This window comes from Scylla paramamosain, chromosome 2 (assembly GCF_035594125.1).
Source record: "Scylla paramamosain isolate STU-SP2022 chromosome 2, ASM3559412v1, whole genome shotgun sequence".
NCBI classification, from domain to species: domain Eukaryota; kingdom Metazoa; phylum Arthropoda; class Malacostraca; order Decapoda; family Portunidae; genus Scylla; species Scylla paramamosain.
The window spans coordinates 7587483-7600727 of NC_087152.1; the positions used below are offsets into that span (position 1 = coordinate 7587483).

A 13245-nucleotide genomic window follows, 5' to 3' on the forward strand; every position below is an offset into this window, starting at 1 on the left:
CACACACACACACACACACACAAGAACCATCCCTCTCCCTTCAACCTGTTTTTCTATCTGTCATCTCTCATCTCCTCACTCTTTTCTTTCACACCATATTTTTCTTCCCCTCATCACTCACTCCTCTTCCCTCTCCTTCCTCATCTTTCGTCATCTACAGTAAAGCTCACCCCACCTCTTCGTCCCTACAAATATTCCTTACCTCTTGTCCTTCCCAATTTATCACCCTCTACACACAAGTTTTCATTCCCTTCAACGCTCCTACTCTCACCCTCTCCTTCCCTCTTTCCCTTCTCTTAGCTAATCCTCCCCTGGCTTCCCTGCGTACCTTCAACTCCGTGCACGCGCCCCTCTCACTCAAGCACTTATCTCGCCCCACTTAAATGGACGCTTAGTAGGACTGTGAACCCAAGTAATCAAGGTGTGTAAGTCTCTTTAAATATATACAGTGACCGTTCCAGTGATTTGTCTTAAATTATTTATTTTTATTATTTTGTTATTTTGTTGTTTTGTTTTGTTTATTATTTATTTTTAAAAATTAGTTTTTATTATTTTGATAGTTGTATTATATATATATATATATATATATATATATATATATATATATATATATATATATATATATATATATATATATATATATATATATATATATATATATATGAAATGATAAAGAAAGAATTAAGATGGAGGAAATATCAAAGCAGTTAGGGAGTTAGAGACAAATATATGCAGTTTCAATATACATAAGAGTTTTCGTGTTTGATTCCTAGGCGATACTCTGCGTGAGACTGCGGGAGACCATCAACTAGATAGCTCCTTCCCATTGCCAACACAATACCAGTGATGCACGCCCCGCCCATGACTATGTAAAGTACTGTGACAGACGCAGATGCTTCCCATTTAGATATTGGGGTTCCATTCGTTCTTTCGATAACTGGAAACGTTTCTTTGTCTATGTGTGTCTTCCTGTCTGTTTGTTTTGTCTCTGTCTGTCTGTTTGTGTATTTGTCTGTCTGTCTCTGTCTTTCTTTCCATCTGTCTCTGTTCGCTTATTTCTCTCTCTCTCTCTCTCTCTCTCTCTCTCTCTCTCTCTCTCTCTCTCTCTCTCTCTCTCTCTCTCTCTCTCTCTCTCTCTCTCTCTCTCTCTCTCTCTCTCTCTCTCTCTCTCTCTCTCTCTCTCTCTCTCTCTCATGGTTGACCCTGTTTGAAATTCCCGGAAACTGCCACTCAATAGATGCCCCACTCCGAAGCTCTCCGAAATTAAACACATTTATTATTTCCTCCCTCATCATCTGGCTCAGTTTTTGTCCCTCATCACCGGAGAGCACCGCACGCTTGGCTGTTTTTGGCGACGTGATTAAGAAAGTATTCAGAGCCACGATGAAAATTCTGTTCTCACGTGGCTGGCTTTCTATATCCCCACTCCGTTGTAACTGCACTTTGCATGTAAATGGGGACATCTGTGTTACGTTGGGGGTTCCAGGTTTGGGTGGCAGTGCAGGCCGTGGTATCAGAAGCAAGTAGGTGTGGAGTGTGTTACTGCTGAAAACTAGTCTTAGTGCATATTGTTTTTTTTCTATTTATTTATTTTTATTTTTTTCTTCCTGTTCGACTAACTTCATTGCTTAGTTTTGGGGTACGTATTTTAACCCTTTGACTGCCACTTGCCATCTTTCCCTAATTATCAATCACTTTGAGATATCTTTACTTGTTCTCTAGCCACATCTAATCTTTGAACTGGGAAGAAATTGCAAAATGTATTCTTTTTTAATCGTTAACACTCTTGAAGATACTTATAAAGACTTCACACATTGTTTCTGGTGCTGCTGATTGTTTCGAGTCGCAGTGAAAGAGATAAACATCCTCTTCTCTTATCAATACCATTATCTACCATCGAAGGGACACTTTCCTCCATTGGTGAATTAGACTTACTTTTAAACTACTATCAGATTCATGAATACACTGGAAACTGCTATGAGCCAGTGCTGGATAAAGTGCTAAGATAAAATGTTCGAACGTTTGAGGATGCGGTCTAATAAATCTTGCTTACCACCCTGGGAAAAGAAATACTGTATTTTTTTGCTACTGGCTGAGTAATGGTATTGAAATGTGATAATGATGACACTTTTTTATTTATTTATTTATTTATTATTTATTTATTTATTTTGGTACTCATGGCCTCGTATATCTTATTTCCTATGCCATTATTTGTACAATATTTGGTTACCTTGTTGATTGATGGTGGCCTCATTACTTCCAATAATGTCATTACAATTATCTTTTCTTCTCTTTTGCCTTCTGTTCTCTTTCCCTCTCTCCTTTTTTGCTCCCTTGCTGTCTTCTGCTCCTTTGCTCTTGTTTGTCCTCTACTCTTCTTGGTCTCTTTTCGTCTCTACTCTGTTTTGCTTTGTTCTACTCTCTGTTCTGTTTTACTCCTTTGCTTTCTTTTCCTCTGTTCTCTCTTCTTCTTTGCTGCCCTTGCTTACTGTTCTTTTTTTGGTCTCTTTTGCTTTCTGCTCTCTTTTGCTCGCTCTTGCTCTCTTGCTCTTTTGACTCTTTCGTTCTCCGATTTCTTTTGTTCTTTACTCTGTTTTCTTCTTTTGTTCTCTTTTGTTATCTGTTCTCTTTTGTTTTTTGTTTTTTGCTCTCTGCTCTTTTACTCCCTTGCCGTCTGCTCCCCTTTGCTCTTTTTTGCTCTCTTTTACTCTCTGCTCTCGTTTGTTTTCTTTTGGTCACTTTTCTCTTTTGGTCGCTTTTGTTCTTTGTTCTCTTTTGCAAACTTTATTTATTCATTTTTTCCTCTTTTCTCTGTTCTTAGCCAGTCTCTTTACCGTGAAAATAGTAATCATTATACCATCATTCTAATTAAATCATCGTCTTCAAACTCTCGTATTGTGTTAATGGATTATACTTTTTTTTTTAGAAGACAATGGAAAATTATTAAACACTAACCATATATATACTAACATGACTCACTATATGCAGTATAGCTTATATAATACTCTTACATCCCACTGTTTAGAGTTGGGAAAAGGAAAATGTCAAGCGCTTCCCTCAACTCTCCATATACTGTCACTTTCCTGCACTCGGCTAGAATAAATCTCATATCATACTCATATACCTATATACTGAAGTGTTTCATCCTCTCCCTCGTGAACATAATACCCTGCCAGGCACTTTAATACGTCCCCCGTGGAATTTATCTCATAAAATACCCTCCTGTTTCTACACTATATTATTGCCATGTATATGAAATAAGAACTAAATGGTAATGTTTTTTTTTTTTTTTTATCCGTCGAGTAAATCTTGATACTGAATCCGATCACATAAACCCATGAGTTGCTCCCCAGGCACGCGCTAACACATTTCATGCAGAGCTGTTCGATGTATGGATAGGTGAATTTTTATACATGTGCTTCTTATTTTCCGTTTTTTATTTAAATGAATGGCTGTTGTAAAGCTTATAATATGTAGTTATTGTAATTTAGACCCGCACCGCCCCTTAAAAATGGTATTATAAAGTATCTATTAAGCAGAAAACTACCTGTGGTCATTAAAGCTATCTATCTATTTTTATACTTCATGTGCATTACTTGCTGTTATAATATGGAAGGAAGATCGTGGAAATTCGGTGGTTATTTTCTCTTCACACTGGTTGTTGTTATAGGAGGGAAATTATTGAAAGTTCATTGATAATTTTCGACTCATGCTTCTTGTTACCATTGGAAGGCAGATTATGTAACTTCACTGGGTTTTTCTCTTCAGTAATTGTTGTCTTTGGGAGAAAAATCATGAAGGTTCACTATATGTTTTCTCTTTTTCATGTTGCCTTTAGAAGGATATTTAGGAAAACTCACTGGTAGTTCTTACTTTACCTTTGACAAGTATAAGCTTATGTGCAAATCCCAATGTAGTGATGTCAAATTGTATTAAATTGCATTAAATTGCATTAAATCCCCAGTTCTTGGATTTTTTCCGGAGTTCTTGATCCTTCCACTACAGTGCATTCTCTTCCAGTTGAACGAAATATGTGATTTTAAAAGTATAATTTCAAAAGACACCAATGACACCTATAAGAATAAGCGAGTAATTTTCTATTTTACTAAGGTTTACTAAAAATAACAGCAAAGTTAAGCATTCCGTATGTTAACTTATATCCAACTTGTGCGCATGAAAATCCCTTTAACTTTATGTAACATCTTTCCTTTGAGCAAATGTATCTTTCTTTCCTCCAGTGAGAGGAACATTCTGTCTTCTCTGACCGCATTTTCTCTCTCTCTCTCACTCTCCTTTTCAGTCCATCCTGCGCCTTCCCTCCCGTCTTTCCTTCCTTTTCCCGCACGCAGCGTAACGTCCTTGGAAACGCAAAGAAATGTAAAGGCGTCTATTCCTAAGCAAAAAAAAAAAAAAAGCCCCCTTTGATCTTTTTCAGCTCTCTCACCATCTCTCCAGACTCACATTTCCCTCATTTTCTCGTCTTATTTCGTTGCCTGGTATTCTTCTGTTTCTACATTTCTTTTCATTTGCATAATTTCATTTTTTCTTTTTTTCTTTGTTTCTAGATTCTCTCTCTCTCTCTCTCTCTCTCTCTCTCTCTCTCTCTCTCTCTCTCTCTCTCTCTCTCTCTCTCTCTCTCTCTCTCTCTCTCTCTCTCTGTTCTAAAACAAAAACACAAAAGAATCTGAAGAAAGATGCTCATTAAAAAGTCTTTACATGAAAAACAAATTGAAAAAAGTTGAGACATGAAAGAATACAGCATTCGTTAGATTATCAGCTTCCACTCAGATGAAGTGTATTTGTATTGAGAGACATGTACATCAGGCTGAAAGATAATTTATGTATGCATATGTACATACAAGATGAATATGTAACTACGGAGATGGATGAAGGGAGAATGTATGTGTTTGTGTAGATTTACTGGACAAGAGAAGAATGACACACACACACACACACACAGAGAGAGAGAGAGAGAGAGAGAGAGAGAGAGAGAGAGAGAGAGAGAGAGAGAGAGAGAGAGAGAGAGAGAGAGAGAGAGAGAGAGAGAGAGAGAGAGAGAGTTTGATATTTTGATGCTAATATTGATATGTGATAGGTGGCTTGAAATTTACATATATAGTCAGGATAATCAGTATAATACACATTCACAAACCGGGGCCTATTGTGTCCCAGCTCATCTATGGACCGCTAATTTCGATGCTTTGTCGTCAATCGTCAGTATGAGCGGATGATTATTAAACCTATTGCACTAAAGAGCCACCGGATATTGAAAGCCTTGGGTACTGTATGTTGCACTTAATATCTCAAAATGATTACCAACATCCATTATAATATTGTAGTGATCATAAGCCTTGTACATCACGGTGACGGAAAAGAAAAAAGTAAATAAAAAATTAAATAAGAAACTAGAAATGTATTAAAAACTTAAAGCAATGGTTCTGGAATACAGTAATACTAAAACTATATATATATATATTTTTTTTTTATTTTTCTGGTATGTTTCTATGTTTCTTCATTACACACAGCGCCTCGTATACCTTATCCCGGTTGCCCCACATATACTTAGTGGAGTCTCAATTTCAATATTACTCCGTGATTCCTACTTTTAACACTCCTAAGTATTAATCGTAATTTACATTATTTTTGGCCTCTATGCATTGCTGTTGTTATTTTTTTTTCTTTTTTCTGACGGATATCACAGCTAACTATAACTTTAAAGAGCAACTGCCCTCACTTTCTGAATGAGAGATACAATTTTCCACGTAACAAGGTTTTCCAGGGAACGGATTGGCATTCTAATTTGCCTTATGGTCATTGCTGATGCGCTCTTGCCTCGTGATGGACGTTCGGTGTTCGGAGGGACGCGAGGGTACGGTTGGCTTGGTATAATGTCCGGATATCCCTAAGCATCGCTGTGCGGAAATGGAATTATATGATGCGTTTCAGTACCTGAAGAATTTTTGCATTAAAGCATTACCGAGAGAGAGAGAGAGAGAGAGAGAGAGAGAGAGAGAGAGAGAGAGAGAGAGAGAGAGAGAGAGAGAGAGAGAGAGAGAGAGAGAGAGAGAGAGAGAGAGAGAGAGAGTCTTTGTCTATTTGTCTGTCTGCCAGTGTGACTGTCTGTCCGTTTTCCTTTATGTTTATGTGAGTTTATATATTCAATTATTAATGTAACAAGGATATGTGTACAACTGTCAGCTTTCATAACACGAGCCATAGTAAGCCTCCAGACACAGTGTATCTTGTTCCATCACATCCCAGCGAGGTAATGTGATCATACTGGGCCCGCTGCCTTTCATAATATTGTACTCGTATAATGTGGAACGAGAGGAAGGAAAGCTGGGTGTCGTGGTGGGCTTCGTGGCTCAAACGTTAGGGATTTTGTTTTTGCCTGCGTGGTAAGCAAAGAACAAATATATGTTTACCTTAATCTAAATTCCTCATTCGTTTAGATTCCTCTTCTGTTTCCTCTTTAGAACAACATGATCTGCAGTCTTTTTATTTTATTTCGTTATTATTATTATTATTATTATTATTATTATTATTATTATTATTATTATTATTATTATTATTATTATTATTATTATTATTATTTCTCCTTGACTGGCCTCCAATGCACACATGAAAAATAGAACAAAATTATGTAGATCTGAAACCTAATAGCAAAATCGTCCTTCAGCTCGTGGGTTCAGTTACATAACATATTTAGATATTTTGTTAGGCCTTACTTTCAAGACCCTGATATTTTAAGGGATATGAATTGTGAGTTCTTAAAAATGAGTATTAGGTAAATTTAAGCATAGGAAAGACAAGCCGACATACGATAGGTACACAAATTATAAAGGAACTGCCGCGTATGGCTTACCGGCTTCCCTACTGTCATTATGTTCTTGTGCTCTAAATTACACCGAAACTTTAGTAATTGTTGTATTATAATGGCGCTACGTCTATTAGTAATGACTGATTATGATAGCAGAGATAATAATAATGATAATAGAAGGTGCGTTATCTCGAGCACTGAGGAAGTACAATACCCAGTACTAACAACAATTTGGGAGGATATTAAAAAAAAATCAAATATATGACTAGAAGAAATTGACTCCAACGCAAGAAAAAAAAAAAAAAACAATCAATAATCCTGTTGAAACTAAAATGTAAAATAAAATAAAAAAATCCAAATACTAACTTTATTCCTCTGAAATAACTACCAGGGGGGAAAAGGCGGCAATACAGCAACTCGCACAGGTGTCATTGATTTTATCCACGAATCTGAAGAGAAGCTAGTGTGGTGTATGTGCGCAGTGAGTCCTGGTGTTTGAACGAAGGGCCTTTACCTGTATTTAATTATTTTCATCTCCAGTCTAGTGCACCAAGGTATACCAGGGTGACGGAAGGACGCTGGACAAGGGAGAGGTGGAAGGGCATTGCACAAGGGAAAGAGAACACAAGCGGAAGAGGAAGGGTGGGGGAAACATTGCTGATGGCGTATGAATATCCCTTGTTTGAGGACGTTGTAGATTTGTTTTTTTTTATTTGTTCGTTAGTTTCTCTCTCTCTCTCTCTCTCTCTCTCTCTCTCTCTCTCTCTCTCTCTCTCTCTCTCTCTCTCTCTCTCTCTCTCTCTCTCTCTCTCTCTCTCTCTCTCTCTCTCTCTCTCTCTCTCTCTCTCTCTCTCTCTGTGTGTGTGTGTGTGTGTGTGTGTGTGTGTGTGTGTGTGTGTGTGTAGGTGCTTTTAGTCCTCTGGCTGCATGAGATGTGTACAGATGTGACTTGTTTGACGTACCTGTCTGTAAGTGTCACATTATGGATACCAAAAGTAAAAAAAAATATTTTAAATCGTCTCTGAATCCCTTTCCATGGGAACCGAAAAGAATAAAGAAGTTTAGTTATGGTTCAGAGAAATGGAAGAATACAAGGACACAAAAACAGAAGGAAAAGACATTCCGATTGTACATAAGACTCCTAAATTTTGTAGTGTTTGTCGATATTCACGCGGGAGGGAGGTTAGGTTAGATTAGGTTTGGGAGGGTGAAAATGATCATTAGGTGTAAAATACAAATGAGTTTTAATTTTATCATGGTAGATATAATAACGTCAGCGATGTGAACATAAGATATATACCACACAAACGATCTTAGTAAGGTTGTCGGTGATACGTGATTCAACCTGTATTTATTCTTACTTGAAATATAGTGCGTATCTATCAATAACTCAAAATTTTTAAGTGATAAGGAAAAACATCTCGTTATTTTCAGCGTATGTCAGTAGTCTGACGAAAATATCAATCTCGTTGCAGCGGAAACTTGGTGTGTCACACTTTTATTTTGTTGCTCAAGAATCGATGAAAATATTGCTCAGCTATACTGCCTTGTGTGTGTGTGTGTGTGTGTGTGTGTGTGTGTGTGTGTGTGTGTGTGTGTGTGTGTGTGTGTGTGTGTGTGTGTGTGTGTGTGAGGAAGGACTGGTGTTCATGAAGGTGTGCACTCCTGTTTCATTATCTCTCTCTTTCTCTCTCTCTCTCTCTCTCTCTCTCTCTCTCTCTCTCTCTCTCTCTCTCTCTCTCTCTCTCTCTCTCTCTCTCTCTCCTTAGTCTCCAGATGGTGAGTTGACAGGCCGTGACCATTAATTACTTGTACTTTTCTTTTCCTCCAGGTGGTGAGTTGACAAGCCGCGACTTAACTTGGCTTGCTGTAGCATGAGGCAGGTCAGTACCCACTAGAATATCGGGCATGGCAGGAGAGAAGGTGGCGGCAGGAAGGAGGTATGAAATGATATGTTTAATGTTGACTAATAGATCAAAGGGCAACAACTTTAAACTTCACTTATGCTTTACAGTTTACGGGAATAAGTCAGACATTCTTGCTGCTTGATGTTGAATGTTGAGGTAAAAGAAATATATAAATAAGTGTTCATTTAATTATAATTTCACTAAATGGCTTTGATCGTTCAGGTGTTCAATATTTGGAACTAATCGTTCCCAGAATTCCTGGTTCCGCCAAACTCACATTTATTGGTTGAGTATTTTATTATAATTATTAGCATTACCTTTTGCATCATTATTTCTCCCTCTGGTGAAGGTGAAGAGTCTTGTCGCTCTCTCGTTGGTCAAATCTGAAAGAAAATACTACTTCTCTTTTCCTGTGAGTCGTAAAAGATAATGAAAGTAACAAAGCGAAGGGACTAGGAACTCTAATCTGTACTTTTATTCTCATAGTGAAATAAATGTGTTATAAGCGAACTACTAACGAAAATATTCTCTTTGGCAGTAAGATTTAGAAGCATGTATAGATACATTATGTTATGTTACCATTGAAATTGAGAACGGGTAAATAGACTAACAGAAGGAAGAACAGCAAAGGAAGGTAGCATGGTGGAAAGGCAGGCAGAGGACAGGGGAGAGAAACGAGATGAGGAAATTCGCATGGTCGAACCGCAATGGACGAGGCTGACAGAGACAAGTGAAGGAGGTTGAGAGAGATCGTCTGTGGAGGAATTGCATCATCTAGCAGTGACGATGGTGATGATTGACGATGGCAGTAATAAAAAGGATGATGTCTTCAATTCTCGTATACATTTTTTTTTCTCTCTTTTCCAAATACTTGAACTATTAGTGATATAAGAGATGAAAATCAAAACACCTATAGATCGAAAATAAATTGATCGATTAGAACACTTTTTATTTTTTCATATTTTGGAGAGGTATGAATCTTAAGCTCTTTTTCCTCCATTACTCTATAAAGGAAAAGAAGAAAAGAAAACTATCCTCAGTAAAACTAAGATAAGTTGTGCGGATACTCTTATCTCAGTGTTGTCTTGTGTGAAGTGTTATTGGTATCCAGTGTCGTTCCTTACGTGCATAAAACCAGTTGGAGTTTTACGAACGTTGCTTATGCTGCAGATAATTCACTGACGAAGTTCACTTGCCCTGCGACGCATCATTATCTTAGGTCGCAAGGATTCTTAACTTGTGGTTCACTGGACACTTTCCAGGATTACATAAATAGCTGACCGAAAAATACTAAAATTTTTGGAATTTGATATGTATAAAAGTAAAGAATAGCTACAGTTTCATTCCTGTGTATTGTAATTTTGCATTGCGTGTGTGACGTTAATGCTCTTTAATTAAGTTAAACAATTTCCGCCGTTTATTCGTATCCATTGCATTATCGTTGTATATTGAATTAGGCTGAAATGTAATGCCACTCTCCATTCGGTGCCGCATTAATACAGACAAGGGTCACTGTTGAAAACTCTGGTGGTATTGAACGGGAGTAAAATATTTGTACTTAAGACGTCATTTGAAAACATGTTGCCTTGAAGTGTCATCTGAAAGCAGCACTTGAAAAACATCTTGAAACATGCCTTCGAATATCAAACGTCTACACACACACACACACACACACACACACACACACACACACACTCTCTCTCTCTCTCTCTCTCTCTCTCTCTCTCTCTCTCTCTCTCTCTCTCTCTCTCTCTCTCTCTCTCTCTCAGACAGAAGTATTCGTGTTATTATCATAAAATTTTCACCTGACAGCTCCAGAGATGACCACTTCGGAGTGTGTGTGTGTGTGTGTGTGTGTGTGTGTGTGTGTGTGTGTGTGTGTGTGTGTGTGTGTGTGTGTGTGTGTGTGTGTGTGTGTCGTTGACAGTTTTCTACATACAAGGAGAGGTGTGTGAGCCTTTTCTTTTTCTCTCACTGAATATTGTGTGTTGATGTGACTCCCAGGTGTGAAGAGGAGGAGGAGGAAGAGGAGGAGGAGGGGGAGATGAGGAGGAGGAGGAGCCTACGATGTATTGTCGAGTAGGTGAAGGAGGAAGAAAGGGAGAGAATAAGTTATATCTGTGAAAGGCGTTTTACTGACTTAATATAATATGAGATGTCTACCTTGCAACATTTAGCTCTCTCTCTCTCTCTCTCTCTCTCTCTCTCTCTCTCTCTCTCTCTCTCTCTCTCTCTCTCTCTCTCTCTCTCTCTCTCTCTCTCTCTCTCTCTCTTACAGCCCCTCTTCCTTTCTACTCTTACCAGTCACCCTAACACACATACACACACACACACACACACACACACACACACACACACACACACACACACACACACACACACACACACACACACACACACACACACACACACACACACACACACACATACATGCAAATTATTATATTATTCATGGAAAATGAGATGAATGTAAGCTTTAGCATGAAGATGATAACTGGAGTTGATAAATAACTTGAATGTCGTGTGTGCGCGTGTGTGTGTGTGTGTGTGTGTGTGTGTGTGTGTGTGTGTGTGTGACTGTACTTAATAAACAAGCGATACAGAGAACTGATGTTAATTAGATACAAAAGCGAAATGGAGTCACGTCCAGTGTGTGCCTGGCCGTGACATGTTTACTCCTGGCTAGGCTGCCACTCCTGTGATGCCCTGGGTGGCGCAACACGGTAATAGGGAGGCGACGCGAGGCAAGGCGAGAGTATAAAGCTACATGGTGCTGTGTTGTTTTTCATGTTATGCTTATTTATGTGACGAAAGGCGCCTGGGATATGACTTTGCTTCTTTTTTCTTTATGTAGTAGGGAGGACGGTCAAGAGTAAAAAAAAAAAAAAAGAGGCAAAAAAAGTAGTCTCTGATGTCGTTCCTAAAAACTAAATAGGAGTAGGAAAGCCGCGAGGGAAGTCAATTTGTTTTGATACTCCGCTTTTGAAACTGTTCAAGTTATAAGCAGTAAGAACATTCAAGGATATAAAAAAAGTTAGAAAAAAGCTCTCTCAATTACCGTTCCCAATAAAAAAAATAGGAGTGGGAGAACCGAGAAAGAAGTCAGCATATTTCCTGAGGTGTTTTGATACTCCACTTATGAAACGGTTTGAATCATAGGCAGCAGGAAGTACAGAAACAGGAAGAGAGATCCAGAGCTTATCAGTTAAAGGAAAACAAGGGTGAAGATACTGGTTAACTCGTTAGTAAAGTGCGCAGAATAGGAGTGAGAGTAAGTAGAGTGTCTTATACAGCGGCGTTCTATTACTTTACGAGAAGCACTGGTTAATTAGGTTTTGAAAGCCGCAGGAGGCCTCTTCAGTGTGCGAGGAACTCATTAAGAGAAAGAAGAGATTCGTGCATGACACGTATTTATTTTCGATATTTTTATAGACGAGCAAGCATAAGCTGTTTTTGCATCCAGATATGAAGTAGATGAAGGAGCCATTTAATTAGTCTAGCTCTGTCTGAGTAATTACAGCATTCCCAAATATTATATTAGTCTATTTTCTTGGCTTGTTTGGTGTGGGTATCCTGCCTTAGCCTGCGGACATATATTACATGCTATAATAGTTTTGAGTATTTGAAAACCAGTATTTGAATCTACTTATTTTTCATTTAATGAATAGCAAGGTTGTGTATATGTATATGCTAGTGATTCCCAATCGGGGTTCCAAGTGTCACACTGAAGGTAAGTCATAACATTATTGACTTATTAGTTTGAACTCTCATTTAATGTAACATTAGCTTCCATATGAATTGCATTGCTCACGAACTTTTCTTAAAAGTAATATATATATATATATATATATATATATATATATATATATATATATATATATATATATATATATATATATATATATATATATATATATATATATATATATATATATATATATATATATATGGGTTCCTTGGAATATGAAAAATTATTACAGGAGTTCTTCTACAGGGGTTCCTCCAAGGTGTAAAGGTTGGGAATCACTGGTATATGCATTTATAGTATAGTGTGTAGAACACATAGATAGTTTCGAGAGGTGCATTTTATGTTTAAACAGTTTTAAATAAAGAGAGATCATGTTGTTTAGATTTACTTTATTTTTTTTTCTCACTCTAGTTGATGAAGTGACTAGTAAGGTTCTGTGTACAAGTTTTAATAGCTCCACGTATATATAACCTTAGAAAATCACTACACTTCAAAATTCGCGATGAAACGATTGAGTCGTTGCATTGGAAACTGACTGGCAAAGGAATATTACTAACCTCATTAAGGAGATGCTTCACCACGCTGAATGCTTTCACCGGGAGACATACTTACGTTCCCCGCGTTAAGGCGTGCAGATAGTGAGGCAGCATCCTTTCAAGCCTTTATACGCAACTCTGGAGAGGAAAGATTCATGGCGAGGCTGGGCTGGTTTATGTATTGACACTAGAGAGATTTTGAGGAAAACGTAGTGGTTTGAAGCAGATGTGACA

At 37.8% G+C, this 13245-nt stretch overlaps 1 protein-coding gene across 3 annotated transcripts in view; it reads left to right on the forward strand.

The window, feature by feature from the left end:
* The window catches only part of LOC135109491 (FMRFamide receptor-like), a 217823-nt gene that overhangs the window by 37852 nt on the left and 166726 nt on the right, over positions 1-13245 (forward strand). For 2 of the 3 annotated variants that reach the window (XM_064020872.1, XM_064020879.1), the window contains exon 2: positions 8652-8703. The exons of the other annotated variant lie outside the window; for it this stretch is intronic. The gene's annotated coding sequence lies outside the window, so the exon portion shown is untranslated. The remainder of the gene's footprint in view (positions 1-8651; positions 8704-13245) is intronic. 3 annotated transcript variants of the gene reach the window in all.